Below are 20,828 nucleotides of genomic sequence, written 5' to 3'. Positions count from 1 at the left end.
TTCCACCGGTCCCGTAGAGTTATGTGCAGAATGTTGCGCAGGCATCTTAGCTGGAATCGCTCTAATAGGTTCAGGTCGCTTTTAAGTAAAGTCCACGATTCCGAGCCGTACAGTAAGATTGTGCGGATGAAAGCATTAAATATCCTCATCTTAGTCACAATCGTCACGTCATTTTGGCTCCACAGGCACTTCCTTAAAGAGGCGAATGCGGCTGTAGCATTGCCAATGCGGCTTTTGATGTCATTTGTAGCCACTACACGTTGGCTGTCGATGATCGACCCCAAATATTTAAACGTGTCTACTCTTTTGATAGGGTTGCCTTCGAGGTGCAGTTGAGCTGGTTGAGTGCCCGTGAAAATGAATTTGGTTTTTTCACCATTTATCACCAGGCCGAGCTTGTTAGCATTTGCTTGTAATGCATCCAGGGTATTTTGGGCAGTTTGGGCTGTTTCAGCAAAGAAGACGATGTCATCAGCATACACCAAGTCTGTGAGAGACAGCTGAGCCCCGATTTGAACGCCTGGTGTGTCTTTAAAAGTTTGTCTGAGGATCCAATCCATGGTTATATTGAAGAGCATTGGTGAAATAATACAGCCTTGTTTGACGCCGGTAGTTATTGAGAATGGTGGGGACACATTTCCCAGGTATTTTGTCCGGCTCATTCCACCTTCGTAAAAAGCTTTAAGCACGTTGAGTGTAGTATAGGGGATTGATTCAGCTTTAAGGGCGCACCACAACGATGAATGATCTATGCTATCGAAGGCGCTATGCTAGGGATGCTAAGGACTAGTAAGTATCCAGAGCTCATCTGAATTGCCTCTATTCCAAGAAATCCCTAAGACTTTTTTGTATGATGATATTAGCCCATCAAAGTGGACCAAATTAGGAAACCAATGTTGTGAATGCTAATACTACTTCTATTTTTTCCCCCTGAAGTGTTTCCTTGGTGAAAAAATTTGCCAGTGATGTCACTGTTGCCCAGAGAACACCCAGTTGGGGACTTCTTTGGTGTCCTCGTGAAGTAGCCCACTGGAGTACCCATTAACCTACTTGTGGTCACCCACTTTCAAATTGCTGGGTCTGTGACGGGAGCTCACCCAATCCCATGACAGCAATGGGACTCAAACACGAGTGTGCTGATTGTCAGCCCAGCATTCTAACCTCGTGAGCCACCACATTACATTTATTACTTGTATTAAAAGGTGAACAGAAGTGGGTTGCTACCGGTTCGCACCAGTTTGGGTGAACCGGTAGTGGAAATTGTGACTGAGTTGCTGAACCGGTAGGGACAGCAGGCTGGCCACGCCCATGAACTGGTTCCCTGGTCACTGCTGCATGTTTTTGGGGCATTTTTAATGTACTACACTTGCACAGACCTATTTACAGGCAACTGTGCACGCGTGCGGAGAGCACACCGAACCAACAGTAACGCCAGCAGCAACCCACCCCTGAAGCTGAAAGAATATTGCAAGTCTGAACGCACCTCCCTCCTTTCATCTTCAAGAGAACTAGAGAGGGTCAAGTCTGAGATCTCAAATTTCTTTAGTCTGATCTTCATCTTGGTTGCAATTCTTCCTGTTGTTCCTCAAGGTTATTTTTAAAGCCTGTTATCTATACAGGTTTTTATTGTTACATAGAGATATAAATAGCCCTTCTATAGATGGAATGATTTGTGCAAACATTCCAAGTCAGAGGTGGTATTCAGCAGGTTCTGACCAGTTCTGGAGACCCGGTAGTGGAAATTTTGAGTAGTTTAGAGAACCAGTAAATACCACCTCTGACTGGTCCCACCCGCATCTATTCTCTGCCTCCTGAGTCCCAGCTGATCGGGAGGGAATGGGGATTTTGCAGTAACCTTCCCCTGGAGTGCGATGTGAATGGAGATTTAACATTATCCTTCCCCTGCCACGCCCACAAGCCACACCATGCCCATCAAGTCACACCCACAGAACCGGTAGTAAAAAAATTTGAATCCCACCACTGTTCCAGGTACCGCCCAAAACTGCCGTGCTTTCAGTCTATGAACTAGTCACGCACCTTACAACAGCAGCAGAAATAGGAGGTTGCAAAAAGGTAATGCATTTTTGTTGACACAACAGTGTTTGACTTAGTGTTTCTAATGATAAACTTATTTTCCTGCCTCTTCATTTCTTGAGGAAGAATTGATTGGGGAGAGGGAATTCCTACCATTGCTTCCTTATTTTGCTTGTCCGTAGCCAACCTCATTTTACCAGCTTTCCAAGTTAATCAATTTTATAGTGCCGCCTTAGTCCTTCCTACAATATTGATCTCCGTCTTGGTTTTCTCTTCTTATATGAGTAATACACACTTATTGATAGAACTACATTTTTGAAATTTATTATACCTGGCAGTGAAGCAGTGAAAGAATCATTGTAAAAGCAATCAGGAGGAAAACATGCATTTTTAAATTGAAGTTGTACAAAAAAGAGTGGCTGGCTCATGAATCATATGTTCTGAGAATAAAGCAGTTATTTCAGTAATGACAAATAGTGCCCATTTAAATCCGTCCATCAATTGGTTATAGTTTAGTTTGTCACAGGTTGGATAATCAAATGACTTACAGATAATGAATTACGTAATAACATTTTGTTATTAGGCAGTTTACAGAAGATTCTTAAATAGGAAAACTAAATTTGCAGTACAATGAAGGTGCAAGAATAAGATCAGAATATTAAATTGATTTCCCTGCATACAAGAATACTGGATGGGAAATACATGGGTAACTCTGTCTTCTGAATTCATGAAAATGTTAGCTTCTATTGTCAGATACCAGCAGGATAATAATCAGTTTTCTGTATGATTTCTTCTCCATGGAGAGAATAGGATGGGAAGGAGGAGCTGGTAGTAGAAGGAGAAATATTTTTTTTATAGACACCAGACATAATTTATCCTTTTTTTAGCTTGTGGAAATACAGTAATCATCCTGCTATTTTTTTAGCGGATGGATTCCATAGCTTGCTTATACTATCTGCTGGCCTCCATTGTATTTTCTTGAAACCATGGTTCTGTGCCCATAATTGTTTTAAACAGATTAACAGAGTTGGATGGAACTTTATAGGTCATCTAGTCCAATCCAAGCTCAAGCAAGATACCCTACACCATCTCTGACAAATGGCAGTCCAATCTCTTCTTGAAAGTCTCAAGTGATGAAGCTCCCACAACTTCCGAAGGCAAACTGTTCCATTGGTTGATTGTTCTCACTGTCAGAAAGTTCCTCCTTATTTCTAGATTGAATCTCTCTTTGGTCAGTATCCATTCATTACTTCTTATCTGGCCTTCAGGTGCTTTGGAAAATAGCAGCCCCTCAAATATTGGAAGACTGCTATCATGTCTCCCCTGGTCCTTCTCTTCACTAGACCAGCCATGCCCAGTTCCTGCAACTGTTCATCATGTGTTTTAGTCTTCAGTCCCCTAATCATCCTGGTTGCTCTCCTCTGCACTTTTTCTAGAGTTCTCAACATCTTTTTTATAGTGTGGTGAGCAAAACTGGATGCAGTACTCTTGGTATGATCTTACTAGGACTTTATAGAGTGGTATTAGTACCTCACTCGATCTTGATTTTCTCTCCTCCCATACCTTGTGTAGGAAGTTATCACCCAGCCCTGTCCCAGAAAAATGAAATATCCTAGGAAATATTGAAAAGGCAGAATATTTCTCTGAATGTGAAAAGAAAGAAACATGTTTTAAAAGACAGAAAGCTGCCTGTAGCTTCCTGCCCATCCCCACTTTGTCAATGGGCCATTAAGAAGGCCAAGCTAGTCCACTTTACATAATAAAGATTTATCCACTTCAGTTCCTGGGGGATGGGATTAAAGCATAATAATATTGGCCCCAATTGACCACATGGCATCTGAGAACTAACCAAACCTGGATTCAAAACACAACCTAGAGAGTTGCCCCTGCATGGCCCCATGGGAGTCTGACAACCAATCAGAATACATTTCTTACACAGGAACAGGAAACAGAGAGGTGGGACTGAACAGTTTATAAAAAGCCTAGCAAGCCCCTCCCTCAGCCCCTCTCTTCTTCTCCACCAACATTGAAGCATGCGATCACCTTTTCTGTCCAGGGCTCAAGCCATGTGGCCCTGTCCACCAATAAACCATCTTTCCAAGCAGCCTCCATGTCTCCAGTGACTTTTTCCCCACTTGGAGCCGAACCCGGAAGGACATTTCTTTCATCACTTGGCTGTCACCAGAAAGTTTCTTTGCAAGAGCTGTTAACTGTGGTGCTTATTTAGAGAGGAAAGCTATGGATGTGCTCTCCAATGTACAAAAAATATTGGAACTGTGCTTCAGTATGTATTAAAATGTATACGATTATAATGCGGCAATTTTTAAAAAGTGTTGTACTCTCATAATCTGAGAACTTTGTAAATCCCAAGAAATCAATTGCAAGTAACCCCCCCCCCCAATGGAGTTTTGGAGTAAAAATGAGAAAAAATGAACTTCTGATTTATGGTTATGAAGATTAGCCAGAACAAATTATAGAAAGAGTATTTTAATGTAACTTTAATGAGAGAGGTTAAAATATAATTGTACTTATATCTGTTGCGAAGAATATCGGAAGTTACTTATTTCTATTTTTCGTTACATCTTTTTTTCCTACTTTCATCTACCCATTTTCCCCTCTTGCACCTTTAGTTGTTGTATGTTATTTCTGTCTTTTTTCATTTTTCTGTTTTATTTTACTGTGCATTATTTCTTATTGCTGTTAAAATGTTCAGTAAAAATTATATAAAAATGCAAATAGCCTCACAAAAGGAAGCCTCTCCCCCCCTTTCTCTCTCCCCCTCTCCCTCTTAACCCCCCCCCATGTGTGTGTATTTGTATGCACTCTGCTTCTAGACCTTCAGCCTTAGATTCTAACACGCCCAGGGGATTCCTCTATTGACATGGAAATTGGTTTACCATGTTATGTCAGGAAGGCCCAGTGTTATTCATTTCAGCTCTCCTCTTCTGTGCAGCCTTTTGTTTCTTCCTTTCTAACACTGCCAGACCCATAGATCTGCTTCTGTTGAGAGCAAGGCAAACACATGTGAGTAAGCTGCTGTAAATGTTTGCTTCCTGTGTAACTTTGTGTATGTAATACGGTAGATTCTGGTGTTGGCCCGAAGTAGCTACAAGGATAATGTTTGCATTTTAAATATGTGGGATATGTTACCATTTAAGCCTCATAAAGAACCCTTAACTGCCTAAAATAGCAATTAAAGGTTTTTCACTCTTAAAATAAAAGACTATTTACGAGCAGGAAACTTTGAGTGGTAATTGGCAAACAGTCATAAGCTAGCTTGCTTTTTTGGCAGTTTAGTGTAAATAAATATTTTCTATTGTGCTTTGTAAAATAATAACCTTCATATTTAGCAATTAAGACGGCTGCAGATTTTATTTCTTAAGATCTGCTTATCTGTTCTTTTTGTTTATTTATCATCACTTTCTCTGGTACATAACTGTTTCTACTATTTATTTTTTACCAGGTATACTATTCTGATTAAACAGAAATGGGGCTTGACAAAGAAAACTTGAGAACTGTCATTATAGAAGTTAACTATTTTCAACTATATTAAGAAATAGTTAAATAATGCATCTGATGTATGGGAACAAGTAATTAAATGCTACTAAAATATCTTTTACATATATAAAATACTGATACAGTTTGTATTAATTGTTCTAGAATAGTGGAAGAATTATAGTTTTTAAATAACATATGGCCTTAAACTAGCAGGTGTTTTCTTTAGTTCTCATGAAGAATAGGAGAAGAGCTGATTTTCCAAGTAGAATGTTGTGCCTCTAAAGTGAAAAAAATAAAATCCAGACCAAATTCAAAACCATGAGTTTTTCTTAAATATGCACATTTGTGGACAAGTGAGGTGGTTGTTGGTGCTTTGCCAGCCAGAAGATATTTTCACTAATAAAATTTGAATAAATGTAAATCAATGTAAATCAAATTAAAGAAGCAATTTGCTCTAACCAAAGTATCCAGTAAGTCCCTGGAGTCTCCTCAGTCATTGCTCCCAAATTGTGGAGGTTCCTTATTTGGTGCTCAAATGGTATAATTCGGTTTCAGGAAGTTTTAGGCGGCACCAAAGCCTTTTGTGGGGTATCATAGGTTTTGCTGTGGCAGTATGTCCTATTCCAGTACATTTCAGAGTTATTCGGGCAAGTGAATCTGTTAGTTTCCCAGAGGAAGAAGTAAAGTGTTGAGCTGCTAGGAATACAAATTCCCCCATGAAAGTAGGACTTCTGAAGGTCAATTGACAAGCTCCACTATTTCCACTGTGCCGGAAAATGACTCTGGATGCCTCTGGGTGTGTTGGAGTATACTTTTTCCCCTAGGGATCCATGGAACATAGTTTGGAAAACTCTAGTCTTTGGCATTACTAGCAGAAGAAGCAGCTGCTAAGGGTTCGTATAAGGTGGACAGAAATGGCCTCTGTTGGCCTAGCCAATCTAGTACTGGAGCTTCCATCTCCTGGCTACTGCTTCATCATTTCCCTTCTGCCACGTTCCACCTTTCTCCTGGCCACTTATTTTCACGCTGTGCTTTCTCTTCCATCTATCTACCTGGCTCACTCCTCGACTCTCACCTTTTCTTGCCACTACCCTGCTAAATAGGGCTCAGTGGCTAAGATGCTGAGCTCGTCAATCAGAAAGATTGGCAGTTCGGCGGTTCGAATCCCTAGCGCCGCGTAACGGAGGGAGCTCCCATTACTTGTCCCAGCTTCTGCCAACCTAGCAGTTCAAAAGCATGTAAAAATGCATGTAGAAAAAATAGGGACCACCTCTGGTGGGAAGGTAACAATGTTCCGTTTGCCTTCGGCGTTTAGTCATGCCGGCCACATGACCACGGAGATGTCTTCGGACAGCGCTGGCTCTTCGGCTTTGAAACGGAGATGAGCACTGCCCTCTAGAGCCACATATGTGTGAGGGGAACCTTTATCTTTACCCTGCTAGATACCAGTTTAGGGCACTATACTTCTGCATTCATTTTCTAGGGCTGGTTAACTGGTTTGCTTGCTTATGATGTTCCTCTCTCTTTCCTCAAGTCTACTCTATCAATACCCAGTTAGGCAACAACATAGCAGCACAAAGTGAATTTGCTTAAGCAGAGTTGGAATACTTTTACTTGTTTCTTACTTTTACTTGCAGTGAGTTGTATGCCACCCAGAATGGCTCTGTGAAGTAAGCAGTTTCAAAATTCCTTCCCTCCCTCCCTCCATATGTATGTGTGTGTGTGTGTGTATCTCTATATCTATGCATTCTACACTCCTGGTGATCTAGAGTAGCTCACCAGGAAGGTAGGCTCTTTTGAGAATTTAAAAAAAACAATCCTGGAAAAAGTTATTGGCAAAACCATTTCAATCTTGTTACCAATAAGTGATATAGATGCTCCATGCAAATCCAAAGGAATTTGAGTTCATGCTTGACTCAAAGGAGATTGTGAATGTTTTAGGTAGGATTGTTGCTTGACTAATATTCTGCCACTCTCCTTAGAGGTATTATGTGCATTTTTTTTTAATTTAGTGATAATCATATGCAGATTCTTTCAAATGTAGCTTTGCAGTGATAAGAACTGGAAGCATATTTTCCTGCAAAGCCTGCCAGATATCCAGAAGGTATCAGGTGCTGCTTCACTTTTTAGAGGCATCTTTACAGGAAGCATCTGTCAAAGCAAAACACCCTTTTGAGGCTTCAGGAGCTGTAAGATAAAGATTCTTGGTAATTTTATAAACTGTTAGATTTTAGTTTGAGATATATATATTGTATGTATATATATGGGTCTATAATGTGTGTACACATGAACCTTTTTCATTCACTCCTGTGGTTTTCCATTTAACATAATTTGAAGTGATTCTTGAATTTGATTGACAGTGCTAATACCAGGAGATTAAATACTGCAAGTTGTGGCTTGGTGTAGATCTTTCTATTAGAGAATTGTATAAATGGAATGGAAGCTTTGGATAGAAGTCTTTCCCATTTGAGCTGCATGTTAAGTTAATTTATTTATTTAATGAGTTGTTTTGCTTGCTTGTACAGAAATGCCTTAAATTGCTAACAGTAGTAAGCAAATGTTAAGACAAAATTTCAATGGTGCTGCTTTTCCCCAAGAGATTTTCATTCTGGTTTCATTTTGGGGGTGTGTGTGTTATAGATACAGTAGCCATAACTAATCTGTACTTGCATAGTTTATTCTTAGGATATTGAACCCAATACAAGAGTAGCATTCCAGAATCACCTTCATTTAGATAGCCTTTGATTTTTAAAGTTGTTCATATTCTAGATTACACTGAGAACTATACTTTTATTCAAGTGAATGTGAATGTAAATTCCCTATCGTGCTTCTTGCCTGAACATGTGGATGGGCAGAGGTGAGAGCATATTTTTATTTTTTTTCCCCCATGTTGATCTTGTCATGCATTCAGGTGAATGACTGAGCAGAATTATAGAATGATCAAATGTAAAATTATTATGTTTCGCTATGTGTTTTGTATCTATCTGGATTTTGGAAATAATTCCTGTTTGTCATCTTCCTAACTGTTTAAGATGCTAAATATTATTTCATAAAATATGTTTGACCTTTCAAAGGACAGAAGGAAAAGTAATTATTTCAGACTATAACTGATAAGATGCTTGTGAACTTTGACTTTACTTGTAACTAAAGTGTAATTAAAGTGTAACATAGCAGAACTATATTAATTTACTTGCTGTTATAGGACCAGGATATAGTTTTTTTTCCTAATTATTATGATTTACCAATAAAAGGAAAGATCTCTAGTTAAGTGTTGCGTTGTAGAGTTCTTGGTGCTCTCTGATTTGGCTGTTTGCTTGCAGACATTGGTATAATTCTTCTTTCATTTTATTTATGTGATAGAAACATTCCTGCCAAATACTTATTGGATACAAAGTTCAAAAATCCACTGAAGCATGAACTTCACATTTATCTAGTATTTACAGCTACTTCAGTGGCTGCTTATGTAAACCTGAGAAGCAAATATGTTTTGGGTGAAGCATAACATCCCCTATTGAGCAAGTATCACTCGTGTGAGCTTGAAAATATATTATAATCCCATGATGGTTCCTCAGGAAGGCAATAAGAGGACAGAGTTAAAGAAGTGATGTCTCAGTGACTATTTGTTCTGTACAGATGCAGGTGGGAGATGCTGCTGTAGGAAGAACCTAGACCAGGGGTCAGCAACCCCATGGCTCTGGAGCCGCATGTGGCTCTTTTATCCCTCTGCTGTGGCTCCCTGTCGCCAGTCGGCTCCACAATTGGTAGGGCTTTCAGTTAGGCCAGGTAGAGGAAAAAGGACGCCGCACTAGGAGGAGACTCTATGGTGGGGAACCGGACTTCTGGTCAGCTCCAGAATTGAATGAGGGGCTTCCAGTTAGGACCTTTGTGGCTCTTTGTTAATGTTGCCGACCCCTGACGTAAACACAAGTTAAGGGAGCAAATGTGTGTCCACATTTGGCACTGTCATGGATAACTCTATTATCAATAGGTTTTTGGTTTCCTCTCTGGATTTCTACCCCTAGTTTGAAAGAGTTTTATTGTACAATTTAGATTGTACAGACTAAGTACTTAGTGAGGATATATGTCATAATTCCTCACCTTGATGTTCTCTTGAAGTTTGGGATGAAGAATCTAAAAGCTGTAATACAGTCCATCTGGTCAGCACAATAGTACAACAGAGTATTCATAAGTCCAGAAGTTATTTTAATTGCAGTTTGATTATGGCAAAAGTCTTACAGGTTGAACACAATTAGCAGCAATGATCGTTCTGAATGAAATGGATCTCTCTTTAAGGGAAGAGAAGGTTTATAGACAAAATATTGTTTTTGATCATAATTAATAGTGGATACGAAGAAGAAATTTTTTGGAAAGTTCCAGACCCTGTAATTCTAAACCACGGTTACTCTTAGGTAACTATTATTCCAGCCTCAATATGAAATCTGCATAATTATCTGTACAAGACGAACTTCTTTTATTTGTAATAATTGATTTACATACTGATTTTATGGTTGTTTTTAATGTACTTTGGATAATATACCCCAAAATGTCCTGACATTAAAGAATAAGATGATGATTCATAAAATCAATGGGTAGATAAAGGTTGTGATAAGAGAAAAGTTCATTCTTTAAATAAATTATCCTCAATTTTCCATCGTCATTCATATTCTTAAAATGCCAGTTTTAAGAAGACCTGAAAAAGTAGGTTACATCTGTGAAGTTTGGTCAAGCTTGATCGTTGATTGTGAGTGAAACCCTGTGAAAATTCATTTCAATTGAACAAAAATGAATAGGCCACCATTTAAATTTTGCAGTGTTCCAAATGACGTATCTTGTCAATGCATTGAGGAAGATGACAGTGAAAGGCAATGCCTAACTCAACATAGGGTCTAGGGTGTGGCAAAAGAAAACTGATGATACCAAACTTATGAAATCAATGTGGATTAATGCTTGTGTCAAGTGTCATGATACATTTTCATGTTTATCCATTTATATAATAAATCATTATGTCATGGTGGATTGTTACTCATGCCACTGAAATCAAATTACGACTGGCAATTGATTCTTGGCACATTACAACCAATGTACTATCTGAAGGCTGGAGCTCAGTCTTTGGAAAAAGTGCCCCTTAAGGAGCCTTGAAAATCCATAGGCTAAGGAGAATGCAATGACGAGAAATGTAGGATTTTTCAAGAATCTAAGACTCAATGATTTTATTATCTTGCTAAGGCTCTAGAATTCTCAAGGGCTGCTTCTTTACATGTATAATAAGCTCTGTATATCAATTTGTTCATTCCAGCCTACCTTTAAAGCTGAAGATACATTTGAGGCAAGGCCTCATTTCACTATGAAAATATTTTATCCAATATCCAGACAAATGTCTATGGATATTCTCAGTCATCCAGGTCATGGTTGTCCTAAAGGTGCTTTTTCAAGAGGCAACTGTACTTTCTGGTTTTTCTTTGAAAACGTTTCACTTCTCATCCAAGAAGCTTCTTCAGTTCTGAAGCACCTTAGAGACATCCTGACATATTTTTTTTCCAAATATTTACTCTGTTTTCTTTGAATTTCTCTTTGCCTCCCTTTTCTGCATCTCGAAAACAAGATAAACAATGGATGTCTTGTGTTTATTTGTATTTAATTATGTTAGATTTTATACAGTGTATTACTATTCATGGTAGCTGGGTTTCATGCCTTAGCAGCCCTATTAAAAGAAATATATGCATGCATTCAATTTATATTCTGACTTCCCTCTACGAGATCAATGTTATATACACAAAAGCCCCCCCCTTAATATTCTCCCCAAAATAGCAACTCTGTAAAATAAGCTAGACTGAGAATTAACCTAAATCATTCAGGGATTATCATAGTCAAACAGAATGCTGCTCCCAAGTCTCCATATATTTTCTTTCCATTTAAAAAAGACCTCAGCTTTTCAGACCGTGGATTATTGCAGTGCTGTGATCTATTTTTATGTCAGACAGTCCTTGAAACCTTAACTTCTTATCTACTTTGGTTCTTTTCTTTCTAAACCACTTTTCTTTCTAATAAATGCTTATTTTAACCTAATCTGTAACCCAATAAGAACTTGAACCTTCAGTGTCCATGTGAGAAGAAAACCAGATAGTAGGATTAAAGAACTACTCAGTCTTGATTTGATGGAAAAAGCTTACTTGGACACACTTTAAAATTTTCAAAAATAATTAAATAATTAAGTTCTTCTTGCCAGGTGTCATGGATTATTAACATGCCTTTTAAAAAATAAAGTAACTTTTGACTTCACTTTTTCTTCCTTTATCATAAACATAAGTAATTCTAATTTGTAATTACAGGTATATCTACATATGTAATACAGGTAGAGCACGAGTAACGGCCACAATTGAGCAAAAAATTTTCTGTTGCTAATGCAACATTTGTTGTGAGTTTCCCCCCATTTTACGACTTTTTTGTCAGAAGCAGTGAAGTGAATCATTGCATTTGTTAAGTTAGTCAATTGTTGTTAAGTGAATCTGGATTCCCCATTTACTTTGCTTGTCAGAAGATTGCAAAAAATGACCACATGAGTTTTTGTGTAGAACGTAAGGATTCAACTCATAGATTATGTAATATGAGTGTTAAAAAAACAAAAAGAATCAAATCATTTATATAATCCTTTTAGCTGGCAATTTTCCTACAATTACTTGACAGTAAGCTTAACTAAATACAGTGGAGAATATTTCCATTTCACATATATAGCAATTAGCTTATTGAATGTTTATTTTTGAAGTGTGTAATCTTCATTATAGGACAGAAAGAATGTGGCTAGACTACTTGACTTCTTCTATCTTCTAGATGCGAAGTAACCATTTTAATTGGATATTTGATTGATTGAATCAACATTAATTCCAATTAGTTGTAGTTTGTTGGCTTGCAGTTAAAAATATTATTTCTTACGTTGATGCTAGCATGATACGGGTCTAATGTTAATATTCTGCATGTTAAAATATCTTGTACCCTCCCTTTCATAGGAAGACCCAAAATAAAAAAAAATCCCTACTGTATTTACTTTCTGCAACAATTGTTGGTCAATTTCACTTACGTAACTGTTGCTAAAGCAGACATGTACATTTAATATTAATCCCACTTCTTTGCAATGGAAATTATGTAACAAAATGCCCAAGCCTTTTGTTGAACCCAAGACAGCTTTATATTGGATATCAGCTCTGGAAAGGTTAGTAGTCATCTACTGGTGCATGTTATTATCTGTCAAAGCAGGAATTACAGGTCTCTGTAGTAAAGGCAGAAATGTGAACTTTCTGGGCTAACAAACATAAGGATTTTCTGAAGTGTTGATCTTTTTTTTCCTTGTTTCTCTCTTTCTTATGCTAACAGCCTGGGGAGAAATTGGCAGGAGTCGAAGGGCAATGGCTGACTGGTACCCTCACTTGCTCCATTATTTTCCTCATGTCTAAGACAAAAGTCCCCCCCCCAATAAGCACAGATGTTATGAAAAGAGAAAACTGGAAAGATATTTCCAAATATAAAGAGCTTTGGGGAGAGCTGGTACCTCCAAATCCCACCCCTGACTGCCCCTTCCCCTCCCTTCGCCCTCCAACCCTTCCAGGAGTCTCTATGCAACCCGTTTTGGATACGAGATATGTGCAGGGCCTGTGCGGAGGCTCGGGGAAGGGGAAAAATGGGAAGTTCCAGAAGGCCAGAAATGTGCCTGTTTTTGGCCTCCAGAGCCTCGGGGATGCAATTTTTGCCCTCCCAGAGGCTCAAGGAAAGCCCCCGGAGCCTGGGGAAGGCGAAAACGCCCCCACCCCTTCGCCATGCCCACCATGGCGAAGCCCACCCAGCAATCAGGCAGAGAACCCGCTGCTGAAATTTTTGAAGCCCACCCCTGACCAGATCTGTTTAGCAAAAGAAGTAGTCTCCATCTCACATTTCCAAAATGGAACAGCAGCGTGTTTTGAGAAATGTGTGGAAGCTCACCCAAAATGTAGGCAGTCAAGAAGTCTTTATTAAAATAAAATTCTTTGTATTTAGCTTGGTGAGTTCATGAACACATCCCTACAAATACCTTGGCAACTGTATGGAAGTGGATTGCCATCGCCTTCTGCTGGAATGCTTTTCCCACTGCCAAGTCTAGTTTAATTGTGCAGAAATGGGACATCACAGCACAGTCGCTTTTTTAAACATTTGACAAACAGTATTAACCTTGAGAGCTGGTTCAGAAGGACACCGTGATTGATCGCATTGAAACCTACGGAAAGATCAAGGAAGGCAGGATGGATGCATCGTCCCACTCTAGTCCCACTAAAGCTTATCTACAAATGCAATCAATGCCACCTCTGTACTATATCACAGTCTGAAACCTGAGTGGAAAGAATCCAGATAACTCATTTCCCCCAGGGCCCCTCTGCAAATGCCATCTTCTTTATTAACTTTACACAAAGTTTTACAAACACATCTGAGTCTTGTCACTGTCGAGGGAATAATCAGTGTTGCTTCTCATGAAAAATTTGGGCTGCATGTAAAATATATGAATAGTTTTAGCTATTGCTAAAAATCCCATAATGTTAAAAGTTTAGGATCTTACGGGGCAGCATTGCTAGCTGTCCAGAGCCGCAATGGAGCCCGTTGGACACACCTGGCTTAGTTGTAAATGTCATTTTCCTTTTGTTTATAATAACAAGCCTTTTTTTTCCAGAAACATTTCATGAATTGGTTAATTTAAAATCTGTTTTGGAGATGAAGTAAATAATTTGGGCACACCAGTGTATCTGCTTTCAAAGGTACACCATTTAATTACTACATTGGCTAGATGAAGCTGTATAGCTTCATCTAACTGGAGAAACATAATGTTCTTTTGTAAAAAATAAAATAAAATCCTTGACATTGAAAAATTAAACATCAAATAGTTCTAAAATATATTAATTTTCTTGGCAGCACTGGTCATTTTATTCCAGAAAGATTGATGCTAGCATATGATAAAAGCAGATAAGTTAAGATCATATTCTTGAAGATTTATTATTGTTAGAGGGCAAGTTGCTGTCTATAGTGCATTGTTGGTCTAGCATGTTGTAATTATTCTTAACCAGCATTGAATGACTGGAAAACTTCAGCCAGGTTGAACCAGCTAAATGAGGATGCTTGAGAATTGTGGCACAGTATGTGGTATGTGCCCAACCATTGTGGTTTGCAAAACTTAGCTTATATTTGCAAACTTAGTGTATGTTGTGTAAAGTCAGGCAGCTGAGGCTTAGTCACTAAATCATGGTTAGGTGCATTGTATCTTAGGTTTATGTGTGAATATGCTTTTATTGGGAAATGCTATCGCAGACCTTTGGGGAAAATGTTTCATTCATTCATTCATATAGCTGTAGCTCATTTAACTCCGTTGATCATCATAGAGGTTGTATTTCATTTCAGGCAGTCCTTGTTTAGTGACTGTCTTTTACAGTGACCATCTGCAGTTATGGTGGTGATGAAAAAATAACTTTGTGACTAATCATCACATTTATGAACTTCACAGGTCCGAAAAGCAAAGGAAAACTGTAATAAGATCCTAAGCACACTCACGGTCTCCCTTAGTGACTGCTTTGCTTAATGATTGCTGGTCCCAGGTGAGGGAGCTAAATAAGAGCTATCTAAACATTTGCCAGCTTTTAGGATCGTCTGAGTGGTTGTAGCCTAATGAGTACAGAAAAGACTGATTGTATACTTCCTGCTTTCCACAATGTGAGTGAATAGGCCAGCATCTGTTTTGGAAGGGCAAGAACAGATGATGGTGGTGCCCTCAACTCATCTTTATCCTATGGGAAGGCAGCCTCCACCTGAGCTTTCTCGCTCTGCAGCAAACATAGTATTTTTTTTCTCCCTATGCTGGCCCAAGCAAGGCAATCTAGTTTGCTTTCTGCCCTTTAGTCTGTTCTCACAGATCATTCTGATCAAGTTGGTTGGTGGGGTTTTTCTTGTTTGCGCAGCCTGGTTTCTGGCATGCTGTGCCCCGGGTCTTGTCCACAGACTGGGGGTTGGGGTTCCCCTGATTTAACTGTAAAAGGAGTTGAAATCCAAACATTCCCTTATTCCATTTCCAGCTGGTTTATGCACAGGAAACAGGAGAAGTTAAAAAGCTTTTCTGCCCAAAAGCCCAAAGTATCCAGTTACATAAAATGTGGATCCATGGTATACAATCATTATTCAAACGTACCAAAAACTGCCAGTTGCTGATTTATCTCTGAAGCAGGCTAACAATGTTTGTTTTGAGATGTCTTTTTGGGGAAGGGTTACTATTCAGCTGTGAGCATCAGCGAATGAGTCATCCAGGACTCATCCAGGACCGTTCTTGGAATTCATTATTTAGAAGTGGATTTCAGCTTTGCCTCATTGCTAGGAGTCTGAAATTCTCATCAGTTTTGTCAGCTACAGATAAAACCTCTTTGGAATGGAATATATACTCCTTTGTGGTTGATGGACACATCTGCATAGTTCCCTTGGCAACAGTGTGAGAGTGGTTTATCACTGGCTTTTTCTGAGATGCTGATAGAAGACAACAAAGCTCAGAAAGCACCGAGGACCCGATAGTTTTCTGAGATAGTTTGCCAGCTTCCCCATCTAGCCCACAATCTTGGGATTGACAGGTGAATCTCATTCAAGTATTTATCAGATCCAACCTTGCATGCTATTTTGAGATCAGGCAAAGTTGGCTAAATGCTACAATAGTGTTCCCCTAAGCAACTCTTTGGAAGGAAGGGTGATTGTTGTCTTAAAATGTTGTCTTCTCTGCTAAGCTTGCTAGGGGACAGCTGGGTCAAAAAAAATTTCCTTCCTTTCCTTTAAACTGGAATAGTTTAGATAAGAATAGATAAGAGCCAAGGTGGCACAGTATGTATGAATGTTGAATGTTTGAATGTTTATTTCATTTGTATGCCGCCCTTTCCCCCCGAAGGGGGACTCAGGGCGGCTCACAACTCAAACAAGGGAAGGGGGATACAGACAATTTGACAACAACACAAAACAATACATAATTTAAAAAGCGCAACAATCATACCATTCGAGATAGGGGCAACGGTTCTTTAGCCCCAGGCCTGATTTTAAGGGCTTTGCGGAAGGCCTGGAGGGTGGTGAGGGTGCGAATCTCCACGGGGAGTTCATTCCAGAGGGTCGGAGCAGCCACAGAGAAGGCTCTCCTCCGGGTAGTCGCCAGTCGACACTGGCCGGCGGATGGAATTCGGAGGAGGCCTAGTCTGTGGGATCTAATCGGTCTGGTGGAGGTAATTGGCAGCAGGCGGTCTCTCAAGTACCCAGGTCCAATACCATGAAGGGCTTTATAAGTGACGACTAGCGCCTTGAAGCGTATCCGGAGACCAATAGGCAGCCAGTGCAGCTCGCGGAGGATAGGTGTTACGTGGGTGAACCGAGGTGCACCCACGATCGCTCGCGCGGCTGCATTCTGGACAAGCTGAAGTCGCCGAATGCTCTTCAAGGGCTGCCCCATGTAGAGCACGTTGCAGTAGTCCAGTCTAGAGGTCACACGGGCGCGAGTGACTGTTGTGAGGGCCTCCCGGTTCAGGTAGGGACGCAACTGGTGCACCAGGCAAACCTGGGCAAATGCCCCCCTGGTCACAGCTGACAAGTGGTGTTCAAAAGTCAGCTGTGGGTCCAGGAGGACTCCCAAATTGCGGACCCTGTCTGAGGGGCATACTGTTTGACCCCCCAGCCTGAGAGATGGAACACTTGGCCAATTAGTAGGAGGGAAACACAGCAGCCACTCGGTCTTATCTGGATTGAGTACAAGCTTGTTACCCCCCATCCAGTCCCTAACAGCCTCGAGGCCCTGGCACATCACGTCAACCGCTTCATTGAGTTGGCACGGGGCGGACAGATACAGCTGCGTATCGTCCGCATACTGGTGGTATTTTATCCCGTGCCGTCGAATGATCTCACCCAGCGGTTTCATGTAGATATTAAACAGGAGGGGGGACAGGACCGAACCCTGCGGTACCCCATACGTCAGGGGCCTAGGGGTCGATCTCTGCCCTCCGACCAACACCGACTGCGACCTGTCCGAGAGGTAAGAGGAGAACCACCGTAGAACAGTGCCTCCCACCCCCAGTTAGGGTGCAGTACTGCAGGCCACTTCAGCTGACTGTTATCTGCAGTTCAGCGGTTCTAATCTCACCGGCTCAAGGTTGACTCAGCCTTCCATCCTTCCGAGGTGGGTGAAATGAGGACCCAGATTGTGGGGGCGAGATGCTGACTCTGTAAACCGCTTAGAGAGGGCTGAAAGCCCTATGAAGCGGTATATAAGTCTAACTGCTATTGCTAATAGTGGGGTAATTTGTGTGAGATAAAACACCTGGAGGTCCTTTAGGTGCAGAGAGTCAGGGAGATGAAGCAAGTTTTGGCACCCCATGGTTTCCTGTTTGTTGTTAGGTGAGAAGTCGTGTCCGACCCATTGTGACCCCATGGACAACATTCCTCCAGGCCTTCCTGTCCTCTACCATCCTCTGGAGTCCATTTAAGCTCACGCCTAGTGCTTCAGTGACTCCATCCAGCCACTTCATTCTTTGTCATCCCCTTCTTCTTTTGCCCTCAACATATATGTATTGCTGCATGAGCTCTGCTGGTTTCCAGCTCTTTTCCAGGGGCAATTCAAGGTGCAGGTTATCACCTTTAACGTCCTGTATGAGATGGAACCAGCTTCTTTGTGGGACTATCTCTTCCACAGGGTACCAGTTCACTCCATTTGGTTGGATAGGGTGGACACACTCCAGGTCCCTTCTCCTAAATATCAACTAGGAGTACCTAAGAGCACGTCTTCTCAGGGGCGGGCCCTGCCTTGTGGAATATCCTCCTCTCCTGAGATCTGGCAGGCCCCCACTCTTCTCTCCTAGAAGGGGTTCAAAAGCTGGTTTTCCCCCAGGGTGAGATGGAACCTGTTCTATTCGGTAGAACCAGGGTGGATAAGAACAGAGGTGAGGCCAGAGGTGGGTTCTTATCGGTTCAGCCCGGTTCGGCTGAGTAGGTAGTGACTCATCCTGCCACGCCCCCGAAGTAGTTCTATCGGCAGCAGTGCTATCTTGATTTTTGGTTCTGCGCATGCGCAGAATTTTTTGCACACCAAAGCGGCAGTAATGCCGGCAGTAACCCACCCTGGGTGAGGCAGAGGTACATTAACTCTATTTAATAGTGCAGCAACTAACAGGCAGCAAACAACTGTGGAACTGGGCAACAACAACAACCTTCTGTCAGGCTGCTATTTATATATAGCAGCTGTCAACGACTTAGCCAATGGTGCGGGTTTATTCTTCCCGCCGTCTGAACTGTCATGGCTCAGCCAATGGGAGAGGTTTTCGCGTGCATGCCTAACAGCAGCGTGTCCTCAAGATGCAACAGAACCCAGGGATTGTGAAGTTTACTTATTGGGGTGTGCCTTTTGGTGTTGGGTTTTTGGGATGCTGGTTTTTATTATTCCTTTTATGTTTCAATCATAAAAGCTGCCCGGAGTTAGGTTACATATAGTGAGTCTTTTAAACGAGAACATGAATAAGTAAGTATGTGTAAATTTGTAATAGATTCAGTAAACAGGCAAAGAGAAATAAAGGTATGTAAAGGCATTTTGAATCCTCACTTTTGCAGCCACTTTTTCATTTTGTTTCCCTTTTGAAAATGATTGTGAAGCCCTGAAATTAATTATTCCATTTCTGGCATATAGTATATAATTGAAAAGGCTTGACCTTGTGCATATGCTGCAGGGGGGGGTGTGTCTCTGTGCTTTGAAAGCCTTAAGACCGGGGCGGGTTCCGTCAAGCATTACTACCAGTGTGTGCGCTGCGCGTGCCGCATGCACAGTACAATTAAAATTGTTCTGCACATGCGCAGAACTCAAAAACAAGATGGCCACGCTTATGGTGCTGCGTGGAGAACCGGTTTGGGGGCATAGCAGGACTGGGTCGCTGCTGGTTCCAGCAACCCAGGCCGCCAAACCACTACCGGTTCGGCCGAACTGATCTGAACCGGTAGGGACCCACCACTGCTTAAGACCTCATTTCTTTTTTCTTTTTCATGTAATATTGGTAGGATACGGCTCTCATACCAGTCCCTTTTTGCCAACTCCTGTAAATTTATCTGCTGGCTGCATTTTGGTTTTTCTTGGCACACAGTTTCAGACAAGTAGATGGCAGCCAAGAGATTAAAAAAAAATAATTCCTTTCATTGCTGCCCTTTCGTTGACCAATAATTACAAAGTTTTTGTTTTTGTATTAAGTTTGCCAGTTAAAGATATGATGGGAAATAGAAAGGAGAGGTTTTGATGTACTGGATGAAGTTGATCAGGACAGGAAATTCATTTGAGAAAGTTACCAATCACGACCCTTGATATCTTGCAGGTTGTGTAAGCAACAATGCAACAAGAAGCTGTTCTGTATGTCTGTTAAAGACACACTTTGGTAACAGCAAGATTTAAAGTGGCGAGGCTGGCTTCTAGATGTGTGGATATAGTTTTTGAATGTGTTAATAAATAGTTTGGGACTTTTCCTAGTTCAAATCGCCAAATATCACTTGCAGAAAATTTGCAGACACAAACAGACATAAGCTTCCAACAGTAAAATGAAAATCCCCCAGCATTTTTACTTCAAGAAAACTAGTCAGCTTAAGAGAGGCAAAGTCAGACAGTTTTACTATTTTGCTGGATGGACAAATTTAAATTTTCTCTTTATTTCTTGATGGATTTCCTGGAAGAATGCCTGATTTGTGTCAAGATTATGGACTTCACTTATTTTTATGTATTTATTTTACTTATATTCTGCCTTTATTATTTTTGTAAATGATTCAAGGTGGCAAACACGCACAATATGGCAAGCTTGTAAGAAACTTATTCACCTGTGACAAAGCCTATTTTGTGACTATTATTTTAATATTCCCACTAGAAAGAAAAGTAATCCCAGAAAATTTTAAGAGCTGTGTAATATCAGGGGAAAATGTTCTCTCTTACCTTTTATTTTATTTTTTTGGTTAGTTTTTGATAGCAAAATGCACTTTCCTCCCCCTTTTGGTTTAAGAAGAGGGATATAAAAATGTGATCTATTTACTCTGAAATGGTACAGATTGTTCTCTCATTTTAATTTGGTGCATGAGCAATCTGGACATGAAATGTTCCCCCAAAGAAGCTGGCATTTTTGTTAATTGGAAAGGACAACTTTTGATCAGAGTTAAGAATGTGCTTTTCACATGCACAAATAGGTGGAGAAGTAGTTTAGAACATCAATAAAGGAGAATATTTGTAGCTCAGGGTTGAAATGAGGGGTTCTTGG

At 40.6% G+C, this 20,828-nt stretch overlaps 1 protein-coding gene across 6 annotated transcripts in view; it reads left to right on the top strand.

The window, feature by feature from the left end:
- The window catches only part of ANKRD6 (ankyrin repeat domain 6), a 94,495-nt gene that overhangs the window by 24,398 nt on the left and 49,269 nt on the right, over positions 1-20,828 (top strand). The window lies entirely within an intron of this gene.

Source organism: Thamnophis sirtalis, unplaced genomic scaffold, assembly GCF_051295495.1.
Source record: "Thamnophis sirtalis isolate CommonGarterSnake01/CBP01778 unplaced genomic scaffold, rThaSir2_p1.2 scaffold_6, whole genome shotgun sequence".
Lineage (NCBI taxonomy): Eukaryota > Metazoa > Chordata > Lepidosauria > Squamata > Natricidae > Thamnophis > Thamnophis sirtalis.
The sequence above is the reverse complement of the archived record's forward strand: the minus strand, read 5'-3'. Positions and strand labels throughout refer to the sequence as shown.